This window comes from Nannospalax galili, unplaced genomic scaffold (genome assembly GCF_000622305.1).
Source record: "Nannospalax galili isolate Female #2095 unplaced genomic scaffold, S.galili_v1.0 scaffold371, whole genome shotgun sequence".
Lineage (NCBI taxonomy): Eukaryota > Metazoa > Chordata > Mammalia > Rodentia > Spalacidae > Nannospalax > Nannospalax galili.
This window is the reverse complement of record NW_008331606.1, coordinates 4,909,074-4,921,963: the sequence shown is the minus strand read 5'-3', so window position 1 is coordinate 4,921,963 and position 12,890 is coordinate 4,909,074.

The window sequence follows — 12,890 nt, the reverse complement described above, 5'->3', positions numbered from 1 at the left end:
TATGATAGAATTTTGCTGAAATGGTTTAACAGACTTTTAACGGAATCTTTAGGGGTTTTCTACATAAATAATCATGCCATCTGCAAATAGGGATGAATTTTCTATCTTGCTTTTCAATCTGGACACCTTGTTTCTTTTTCTTGCCGAATTACTCAAGCTAGGATTTCCAATACTATGCTGAAGAACAGTGATAAGAATGGGCGTCTGTCGTTGTTTAGTTTTGATCTTGAAAATAAAACTTTAACCCTTTCACTATTTGGCCTGATGTTAGTTGTAAGCTTTTCTTGGGGCTGGAGAGATGGTTCAGTAGTTAAGAGTTCTGTCTGCTCTTGAAGAGGACCCAGGCTCAATTCCTAGCACCCATATGGCAGCTGACAATTATCTGTAACTCCAGTTCCAGGGGATCCAACGCCCTCTTCTGGCCTCTGTGGGCATTGCTTAAAATGGGTGTACTTACATACATACAGGCAAAACATTTACATAAAAAATAAACAAATGAGTTTTTTAAAAATCTGGGTCTGGAGAGCCGACTCAGCAGTTAAGAGCACTGGCTACTCTTGCAGATGACCCAGGTTCGGTTCCCCACACCCAAATGGTGGCTAACAACTATCTGTAACTCCAATTCCAGGGGATCTGACGCACTCTTCTGATTTTCATGGGCACTGTATGACATGGGTGTACCTACCTACATGCAGGCAATACACTAATACACATAAACATAATAAATAAAATATTAGAAAAGCTTTTCTTTTCTGGCCTTTATCATATTGAGGTAGTTTCCTTCTTTTTCCAATTGGTTGTTTTTAGTGTGAAAGAGTTGGATTTTGCCAAATGTTTCTTCTGCAACAATTGAAATGATTATGTTATATTTTCTTTATTTTGTTAGTATGGCATATTAAACTGATTTACATATATGAGCCGCTTTTGCATTCCAGGTATAATTCCAACTTGATTGTGGCATATTCAGTAATCTCTCCTTATCCAAAACAGATACATTTCAAGATCCCCAGCAATGCTTGAAATCAGACAGTACCAAACCCTGTAATTTAATGTGTTTCTCATCTTAACCACTTATCATGCACTGCAGCTGTAACCTTTGCATTTGGAAGTAGAACAGCAAAACTATCACAAAATTCTTTTTTCCTTTTTCACAATTTCACAGATGTGAGATTCATTCTTACTGTATCTCTTAGCAACCATATCACTTTTTCCTTCATTTATAAAGTTGACAATGTTCACCTTTCCTCTCAGAGGCAGCACTTCCTTCTTTCTCTTTGGAATATTAGAATTTCCAGTACTAATACCTCTATGTTTGGAGGTTATTATTAATAAAATAAAGACTACTTGTATATAGCCCAGGTGTGGTGGTGTATACCTGTAATCCTGGCACTTGAGAGGCAGAGGCAGGGGCCTGCTACAAGTTGGAGGCCAGCCCTGTATCCATAGTAAATTACAGGCCAGCCAAGAATACATATAGAGACCGTGTCTCAAAAAAAGAAGAAAAGAAAAATGAATAACTTCTGTAGCTATATAACATAGTTGACCCGATAACTAAGATGGTTACTAAGTGACTGATAGGTTAGTAGCTTATACAGCATGGATCTAGTGGATGAAGGGAATATCATGTCCCAGGTGGGACAGAGCAGGATGGCGTGAAATTTTTTTTTTAGAAGAAGCATTTCATTACAGCTTTAACATATTCAGTAACACATTCCAGAGCAAGGATACAGCTCTTTGAAAAGTGGCTGTAAATTTTTAGGATCACAGTTGAATTAATACAGTTATACAATATTGAACTCAGTATAAACCTTATCAGGGTTTGGTTCTTAACAATCTACTCAGAATAGTACACAATTTAAATCTCATGAGTTATTAATTTCTAAAATTTTCTCTTTAATATTTTCAGACTACATTTGACCATACATAACTGGAACTGTGGAAGACAAAAGTGTAGTAAGGAGGGACTACTGTAGTCCTTTTAATGTGCTGGTAACTTCCATTTGCTAGTATTTGATTGAGATTTTCATCATTGTGTATGAAAGATACTGGTTTGCAGTTTTCTTTTTATCTCCTCTGACTAGCTTTGATATCAGAGTAAAAACTGCTAGCTTTATAGAATGAGTGTGGGAGTGTTCCCTCCTCTTCCCCAGATGCTTTTTATGCATTTACGGCTTATGTATCTGCAGGAATCTATAGTTATGATTAGAGTGTTTTCTCAAACCCTAAATGGTAACAGACTACACAAATTTCTATGTTTTTGTCGTGCAACAATCGGGCTTGGAGAGTCATACATACTGAGTTCTGCTCAGTCTTTAAACTATTACATACTCTTCAATCTTTCTTGTCTATCTCAGACACCGTCCTAACTTCTAGGTGTTGGAGGGGAAATGTAGGTCCTAGGACACAGATGTTACACAATAGGCAAGGCTTCTGCCCTCGGGGAAATTTGCATACTAGTTGGAGATGAAAGGTACTAATTTTATTCATAAGATAATTTCTGATCATGATAAATGCTGTAAAGAATATAAAAGGGTCTTGTGATAATAGGCTGTGAAAGCAGATGCATTATTTAGAGGATTCTGGGGAGATCCCAAAGTGATAGTTTTTAGGTTTTGATTTATTTTTTAGACAGGATCTCATGTATGCCAGGAAGGCCTCAAATTAGCTATGGTCTTGAATTCTTGATCCTCCTGCCTCTATTTTTCAAGTGTTGGGACTATGGAAGATTCGAGTTGACTATTCAAGGAGCTGTTCATGACACATGTAAATGTCCAATGAATGCATGTATGAATAATAAATATTAACAGAATGCATAAGCCTAAATAAGTTGATTTCTGTCATAAGCATCTCATCTTTATCCTTCCTGTGCTCTTCCTTAACGCCCTCCTACTCTTCTCCTCCTCCTTCCCCTTCTTGAGTTAGGGTCTCATGTACCTCAGGGTGGCCTCAAATTGCCTGTATAGTTGAGGACCTTGAGCTCTTGCTCCTCCTATCTCCTCTTCCCAAGTCCTAGAGTACAGGCATGTGCTGCCATACCCAGCTAAGCATTTGTTTATTATTCCTTAGTGTATATAGGTCCCACTACATGACCATAGCCATGTGTAAAAGGCTAATTGCCTTATCGTGTTCAAGTTGTAAGATGAATAAGATCTGATGTCTCAAGACCAAACACTGTTGCAACTCAAGAAAGGGCTCATGGGCGTCAACTTTGATAATCAGGATTTTTAGTATTGGGTAACCTAAGGACAAAATTTGAGAAATGGTGTGTTAGGAACTCAGTGTGGCTAAACTCACCTGTGCTTCACTACCTGACATAGGCAACTACAGGGTGTATCCCTGCAGGGAAGATTGAACTGAGAAGGAAGAATGAGTTTCTGGGCATAAGTGAGGAGAGCAGGAGAGGCCTCCAACTTGTGTAGGACGGGCCATAACTGGAGTCCTTAAGCTCCCTCGTGTGTCTGAGGTTGACAAACGATGAGTTTGCTCCTACTAATCCTTTATCTTCTCCTTTTGTGGTCTTTTGGATAGGAGGCATAGGGAACCATAGTTATGGGATCTGTGTGGCCAGAATATCCTGTGGCTTTGACACCCAAATTTTGACAGCAGCAGCTTGTGAACAGAGGCAAGTCTCCCTTGTTCAGGTCTTTTTTTAAAGCAGTTCTGAGTGTCCCTGGAGGTCTAGCTGAGTGTTCATGAGTTACTAACCCATAAAGATTCTCTCTGGATCCCAAGCAGAGGCTACAGAGGCATAGATATGTGTGTGTAGGTGTGCACGCCACCCCAGGAAGTACATTTTTGGACTAGCCCCTTAACCATACTTGTTTACGACCAGACATGGATTTGAACCACTTAACTTTTAACTATAGTGTCATTAAATGACCTGGATTGGGAGGTGAGAGTCTTGAGTCTCAGCCTGTGACATTTCATGTGCCACCTAACTTCTCTGAGCAGTACTTTTTTTTCATGTATAAAAATGATGAGGCTAAATTAAATTATCTCAATGGCCTCCTTGCCTGTGAGTCAATGATTATAGGCTTTTTACACATGTAGATATTCCTCTGGGGCCTGTTTGTACAAACCATAGAGGTCAAATGGGCCTGAGCCTCTTAAGTTTGGAGGAGTAAGCACAGTATATCATTTATAAGACTGCCCAGACTTAGAAGCATTTGAGTTTGTCAAATGTGCAGGGGAGGAAAGTAGGAGGACATGATTAAATATGAAAGGAGAAGAAGGAAAGATCAAAGCCTTGGAGTCTTATTCCCTAGTTACAAAGTGCAGCTGTTCAGGGACTTCCCCCACTCCTGTGAGCTGGGAACAGGGGTGAATGGGGACTGCTGAATAAGGGCTACAGAGCTGGGTCCTATTCAATGGTCCTTCCCTGCCCTTTTAGTTTCCTGAGCACAGTCAGCCGAATCCTTGGAATCCTCATACTCAAGGGAGCCTTCCATCTAATTGCTCCCTTTCCTTTGTTCCTGACTTTAAAGGACTAGCCTTCATTCAAGCCAGAATACCACAGAATGGGATGGCAACTCTAGTGGTCAACATTTGAACTAGCTAAAATTTTTCTACTTTTCAGACTTCATTGCTCTCAATGGGTATGAAAATCTACTTTTGAAAAAAATTTTCCTTGACTTCTTTGTGGTAATAAGAGATATGGAACTGGAAGTATGCCTCCCCCTTCCAGATGGATAGGAGGCACCATTAGACAAAACCATGTTTTCAATATAACGGCGCCAGAGCAGAGAAACTAAAGGGATCTGTATTCCCAAGTGGTCACTGAAAATAAGAACAGGAGCAGGAGGAGACACTTTGAAAGACTTTTACATAATTATAATGCGTGTGTTTTTTTTTTTTAAAGAATGGCAATTTAGCATGTTCTGCTTTTTTTCATTTATTTATCTTATGTGTATGAGTGTTTTGCTTACAGGTATGTGAGTGCACCCGTGCTTGCATAATGTGGAGACCAGAAGAGGGCATCGGATCCCCTGGACTCAGAGTTATGCATGGTTGTTAGCCACCATGTGGGTGCTAGGAGCTGAACCCAGGGCTTCTGCAAGAGCAATCAGTGCTCTTAACCCATGAGCCATCTCTCTAGCACCATGTTCTGCAATGTTCACAGAGGACAGAAGAGGCTGTTGGATCCCCTAGAACTGGAGTTACGGACAGTTGTTAGCTGCCATGTGGGTGCTGGGATTTGAACCCAGGTCTTCTACAAGAATAACCAGTGTTCTTAATGGCTGAGCCATCTCTCTAGCCCTTGCTTTTAATTTTTATATCACTCTGTCCAGAGCAGGCAGCTAATGGTGGGTGCCCTTGGGAGGCCTTACATTCCCCAACAGCCATGGGGCTTGTGGCATGAAATTGAGGCATGGGTATCAAATCCCTGGGTTGTGGAGCTGCAGGATTTACTCCTGGTAAAGTGGGAGGCCTGAACACATTTCCCTCAACTCTGTCACATACTACCACAACTCAGAAAATTTGGTCCTGCTGAAGCCACCTGTACTTGTCCAAGCAAGCTGTTAAAAGGGGGACAGGCACTGTTATCTGTAGCCCAGCTGCCACAGGTAAGGTAATGGCAAAGGGAGGGAGCTGAAGAAGCGAGGGCTTCTGACACACCTAAGCCCTGGGAATGAGGAAGTGGCTGTTGAGATCCCCACAATCAAAAAGTATATGGAAGGGCTGGAGAGATGGCTCAGCCGTTAAGAGCACTGGCTGCTCTTGCAGAGGCCCGGGGTTTGGGTCCCAGCACCCACATGGCTGCTAACAACCATCCTTAACTCCAGTTCCAGGGATCTGACGTCATCTTCTGACCTCTGTGGGCACTGCACGACACGGGTGCACCTATACACATGCAGTCAAGACACTCATACACATAAAATAAAATAATAAATAATAAATAAATTTTTTTGGAAGTGTATGGAGCTGGCAGGTAGAAAACAAGACAGGGCTGGAGAGATGGCTCAGTGGTTAAGAGGCCTTGCTGTTCTTCCAGAATACCTGAGTTTAGTTACCAGCACCCATGTCAGACAGCTCACAACTGCCTGTAATTCTAGCTCCAGGGTACCTGACACCCTCTTCTGGCCTCTATGGGCACCCACATACAAGTAACATACACACACACATACACACACACACACACACACACAAATAAAAATAAATTTTAAAAAGACATGGTGGGTGCTGCAGAGATGGCTCAGCAGTTGAGAACACTTGGTATTCTTCCAGAGGATGTAGGTTCGGTTCCCAGCACCCACATGGAGGCTAACAACCATCTGTAACTTCAGTTCTAGGGGAATCCGACACCCCTTGTGGCCTCTGTGTGGCACTGCACTCATGTGGTGTACTTATGCAGATAAAACACTCATACACATAAAATAAAATAAAAATAATAAATGTACTATTTAAAAATAAAAAATTAAGAAGAGATAGATGGATATACAGGATTCACGGGGTAACAGAGGGCAAGAAAGACATGCATACAGAGGCAAAGGGAAAGAATGAGACAGAAGATGGTAACAATACAGCTTGGGGAACTCTAGAGTATTTAGCGTAAGAGCACACTCATTCATATTTTTTCCCTCAGATTGTTCTAGGGAGACGTGACGGGGCAGGGAAGGTGGTTGAAGGTCCAGGAGGCCTGGCACATACCTACCCTATCTTGCTTTGGCCACTTCTGCTTGCGAGGTTTCCACTGGAGGTTACTCTCCACTCTGTCCTCCTGCTCTGATGTTGTCCACCTCTTTCCTCTGTCCACTTTCATTTCTGGTTCTGTGCTCTAGCCCACTTCTCTTTCTTTTTTCCATTTTTTTTTGTTTTTGTTCTTGAGACAGGGTCTCTCTGTAGCCACAGCTGGCCTGGAACTCACTATATAGACCAGGCTGGCCTCGATCTCACAGAGTGTTGGGATTAAAGGCGTGAGCCACGATACCAGGCCCACTTCTCTTTATCTTTTTCCTCCAATCTGCCAGTGCTCTTTTCCTCAAGCAGGCCTGAGATTTCCCCATTTTAAGTGTCTCTAACAAAATAGAGGCAGGTAGGACTCAGCTCCACGTTACAGTGACAGAGTTCCAGTTTCAGGAAACAGGGTGGTGTGTAGCCAGCAGGAATGTTGGCCTTTCTCTGCAAAACTGATAGGATCCAGAGCCTGTAGAGTTTGTCAAAATGTATTTTCTCAGCTCTTTGTGGTGTCCTCTGGGGCCTTGCCTGGAGACACTTGACGGCTGGTTCCATGTCTCACACATGAGTTTCAATAAGGTCACGCTAATGGTATTTTGTCTGTTGCATTAAGATCTGTAGATTGCCCAGATAGGCAGATGTGTGTGTGTGGGGGTGATTACGATCTACTTTTTGTTTAGTAGCCCAAAGTGAATGTGCTTTATAGATCCCAAATGCCTACACCAAGCTTGCTAGTTTTTCATGACTCCAGCTAACTTCCCAAACCCTGACCTTTCTTTAGCGACCTGTGGTTCTTCAGACCCTCTGGCAAGTGAGAATTGTTAGTGGCAATGTTTGCCAAAGGGTGACAGAAACAGTAGTGTACTTTCTGAGACCTTGGCTCTAACAAGATGAGCACATTCTCCAAGGGAAAAAAACCCCAACAATCAGGACTCAAGATGTGACCAGGCTGAGTGTGCTTACATGAAAAATAAATTATTTGAAACAGAGTTGTTGTAGAAAATACAAGGCGTGTGTTTGCCAGGATTATGACAGCCACTACTTTCTTTAAACCCAGAGAAAGGGTCACTGTGGGATTTCCAGGGTCCCTTTGGCAACCTGCGAGTACTTCTTTCAGCTCTGCCCCCACCCCCACACCTTCTCCAATCCTCCCTCATCTTTTGTCTTTTGGTAGCAGTTAGAAGGTCTTGCTAATTACTGAAGGCAAATGATAGAAGACAGATTTTGCAAGAGAAGGCTTTGTTATTGCTAACATCGTGGGCATTGTTTGTTAAGGTTTGTTGTTTTTGGAGGCGGATAGGAAGGAGGAGGAGGAATGCAGTGAAGCCCTTCCAGCTAGATCTCTGGGAGCTGGAAGACCTGGATTCTGCTGCTGGGCCAACATCTGCCAGAGCTAACACATGCCATTTTTTCTTTTGCTTTCTCTGCCTACTGCTTCTTGGTATAAGCTGCAGCCACACAGAGGTAAACAGATTCTGAATAGCTTGCAGGCCCCTCCTGGCTTTCTAACCATGTGTTTGGATACTTCAAAAGAAAAAATAAAAAGTAAAATAAAGCAAAGTTAAAGCTCCACAGAAGCTCTTAGGAGCATTTCCTGGCACCAGAGTGGGGTAGAGTGTCCACTAATGATCTGGAAAGTCCCTTCCACCATGACCAGTCTTAGAGTTCTTTGATGTCAGAGAAGATAAAAGCCAAATATTTCTTTAAGGGGAGGAAATCAGTTGTAAATTTTAGTGTTTATTTCTGAAATTATAAAGAATATTGGAAACTTTTCATTTCATCGGGATGTCAGAGCACAGGATGTCCTGCATAGGACTAGGGGACTTCCTAGGAATCTGGCATTTCTTCAGATAAACACTAGGTGGCATGGAGCACTTAACAAACAGAAAACACTAATAATCACCAATTGGAAAATAAAGGATGGCCCTCTCATCCTGTTGGTAGCCATCCTGTAAAATCTCCCTATCGATGTTCAGTAGAGACTTTCATCAACCTAACTGATGTCGTTCACTGAAGCATTCACAAAGAGAACCCAGCTAGAGGAATTACTCACCCCCTCCAACCAAAAAAAAAAAAGCCATCTTCCCTTACAATTGTTTCTGGAGTATCATTTTATAAACATGATGATAAATTCAAAAATATAATTGTTACCATGACCGGATGCCTTAATAGAAAACAGTCCATTTCTGTCAGTGTGGACGTGGTTTTCATTTGAGCAACCCTGCACTTTTCCTCCTCTCTTTTTTCTTTCATGAAATCAACCAAGGGGGCAGGGGTACAGGGAAAGCGAAGCACACTCTGATCACTCTTCTGCAAACATCCCTTTGGATTAAAAGGCAGGGTTTCCTCTGCCATTTTGACATTCCCAACATGTTCACTTTCCTGTATTCAGGGCTAGGAAGAGGAGTATGTGCTGAGTGTGAGCAGGTGTTCTAGCTACAGCTGAATGATTAGATCCCTTCTGACAATACCAGAGACTCTATTTTGCTTAGCAAAGCCTGAAGGAAAGAGCAAAGCTCTCACATTAAGACACATTTAGCCTACTAGGTTTTCATTATTGAAGCCAAGCCTATTTAAGGATCCTTATGCCTTGTCCTAATGGAGAGTTGTAATACACATACAGTCTCCTGCCCTGTAACAGACTATGGCCCTGCCTCTGTCATAGTGGCCACAGGCTCCTAAAGGCAAAAATAAAGATACAGCCACTTAGAGCAAGGGCGATCACATTTCCTAAGTGTAAGTTGCTCTGGTTTGGTTTTTGCTAGGGAGAACAGGGTCTCACTTTATAGCTCATAATCCAGTCCATGCTGGTCTCCAGTTTGAGGCAATCTTCCTGCCTCAGCCTTCCATGCGCTGGGATTGCTGGTGTAAGCTATCAAGCCTGGTCCTAGTGTAAGTTCTAAGAGTAAGAGTCAGTAAGACAAATATGTTTTCTCTCATTTACGGTTCCTAGATTTTATATAGAGGTACAAAATCATGCATGTCCATATGGCATAAAAGTAGAAGTAAAACTGTCTAAGGAGAACAAAGAGACTACGAGGAGGAGGAGGAGGAATGAATATATATATATATGCATGAAACCTTTAAAAATCATTTTAAAAAGTGTCAAGCAAAGAAGTGCACTCTGGAAGCTTCATCTTCCTAAAGGAAGGCTGCCTTGACAGAGCTGAAATGTATGCTGCAATAGCTTACCTTCTCCCGCCTGGTCAAAAGACCAAAAGGAAGTTACACACTCAGGTCCAGTCTCCAGAGACAGCGATCAGGTGTCAGACAGTGCAACAGTGCAGGTTTGTGGTTCAGCTCTATTCATATTCTCTGCCTCCCTGAGGCTCTGTGTCTGTATCTGTGAAGTGGGAATGAAAGCTACTCTCAGAGTTATCCGGAGCATCAAGTATCAAGTGGGAAGGCACATTGGAGTCCAGGCCATAACAGCCAACCAGGAGAGGGAGAAGGGGGAGGACTGAAAGCCGAAGAGGGAGAACTCAGACTATATATACCTTGTAGCCTTCACTAAGAGCCCCAGGAACAGGGCAGTGAAAACTAGGCAGATGGCAGCAGCATGAAACTAGATGATCACCCATTCATCCCACTCACCTAGTACTGAAAAAAGTCTCCTCATCTCATTATGGGGAAGGGCTGGGGGTGCCTGTGTGTGTGTGTGTGTGTGTGTGTGTGTGTGTTTGTATGTTCATGTGTATATGAGTGAACATGCACATGCATGAGTGTTCATATGAAGGTCAGAAATCAACTTCCGGTATCTCTCTTCCGGCATCACCTACCTTGTGTTTTTTAAAAACTTCATTTTTTGTGTGTATGAATGAAGTAGCGGGGAAGGGCTGGGGGTGCCGACAACACAGTGGACAGTAGCAGGGATGACAGAGTATAAGGGCTCTAGTGGGGGGAGGGAGGCTATGGGAGGGTGCCATCTGGGAAGTGGGTGTACAGTTGAAAAAGATGGTTTGGGATGTTCTGTGTGATATACACACCAAAATAATCAAAAAATTTAAAAAATGAATAATATTTGAGGAGGAAGCATAAAAATTTACGTCATATTAGTTAGTAGAGGTGATAAACATTACCACTGAAATCTACCCAATACTTTATAGACATACACAGGCGCCAAGGATCCGAGTGCAACTGATTATGGCTAGTAATAGATACAGATTAGAGATGCATGCGCCAACATCTCAGTGTTATTAGCAAAAACAATGAGTCTTTCTGTAAGAAACAGTATATTTTAGAATGAAATGGAGATCTTTTCTGAGGGTTAAAAACTCATTCAGTTTTATGTCTTACAGTGCTTATACTGAGTTCAATATTGTATAATTGTATTGGTTCAACAGCAAACCTATAGATTTTATAGCCACTTTTGAAGGAGCTGTGTCTTTGCTCTGGAAACTGTTATTGGGCATGTTAAAGCTGTAATGATATGCTTCTAAGAAAATAAAAAATAATATTAATAAAATGTAGAAACAGCATATCTTGAAATAGAGATCTTCTATAAAGGGTAAAAACTCATTCAATTTTATATCTTACAGGGTTTATACTGAGTTCAATATTGCATAACTGTATTAATTCAACTGTGAACCTAAAAATTTACAGCCACTTTTGAAAGAGATGTATCCTTGCTCTGGAATGTGTTACTGAATATGTTAAAGCTGTAATGAAATGCTTGTACTCATGTGGTTATTAAATTTTTAAAAAATTAAAAAAATTCTTCAAAGCATAAAAATTTGCTCCTTAATAATTAGTAGATGTGAAAAACATTACCAATGAAATCTGCCTGACGACTTTATATCCATGCTCAGATGCCAAGGAGCTCAGAAAGTAACTGACTGTGACTCGTAATAATGAGATATCTAGAGATTAGAAATGCATGTACAAACATCTTAATGTCAATTGCATTGAAAATGAATTTTTCTTTATGAAACTGTGTATTTTAGTAATGAAATGGAGATCATTTTTAAAGGTTAAAACCTCATTTAATTTTATGTCTTATAGGGTTTATACTGAGTACAATATTGTATAACTGTATTAATTCAACTGTAAACCTAAAAATTTATAGCCAATTTTGAAACAGATGCATCTTAGCTCTGGAAATTGTTATCGAATATGTCAATGCTGTTGTCATGAAGTGCTTCTTCTAATTATGTGGTTATTAAATAAATAATTTTTTAAAAAACTTTGTTTTTCATGTGTATGAATGCTTTGCCTGAATGTATGTTAGTGGAGCACATGCATGCAGTGCTCAAGGAGACCGAAAGAGGACATTGGATCCTCTGAAACTAGAGTTAAAGACAGTTGTTAGCTGCCATGTGGGTGCTGGGAACCGAACAAGGGTCCTCTGTAAGAGCAGCCAGTGCTCTTAACTGCTAAGCTGTCTCCAGAGCTCTAACCTTTTGTTTTGAGACAGGGTCTCTCACTAGCCTACAGCTCTCCTACTAAGCTAGGCTGGCTGGCCATCAAATTTCCAGGGATCCCACTGTCTGCTCCCCAGCACTGGGATTACAACAGACTTTTTTATTTGCATGGGTATTGGGGAATGAACTCAGGTCTTCACACTTGCAAGGCTAGCTAGCAGTGATTGAGTCATCTTTGTGGCCCCTTGTTCCAACCCACTTTCACAATGATTTGGAATTGGCATCATTTTGTTCAAGAACTCATGCTAAGGGAAGAGAATTTCAAACATGCACACACATAGAAGCAAGATTTAATGGTATTTTTTAAACTGAAAGAATATTTGCTTTCTTGGAGTTTTTTAGACATTGCATTAAACATCATTATAAGCTGGTTACATTTTCACAGAAACTTTGGACATCTCTTTGTTTTTCAATGTTCTTTTTCCTCCCTGCAAATGAAGAGTCTGCCAATGTAATTTCACAAGGATTCACTTCATTAATGTGCAATGCTGCTCAGGAGTAATGGTTTGTTTAAAGATTAATCAGCAAAATAATTTTCTATAAAAATTGTCATAATTTTTGCAAATACGGTTGTTTTCTGAGGCAGAACATCCATCTTCCCAATAGTCTATGATTTAAAAACTCCAAACAATAATCTTAAAATATTTTGCAACAAATATCCTTTGATTTTCACATAGATTTTATCACAAACATTTGATTATACTTGTTTTATGATCTGTCTGTGGGGTCATCCACCTCTCTATAATTCACCACTCCATTTTATTTATTTATTTATTTATTTTTAATTTAAATTTT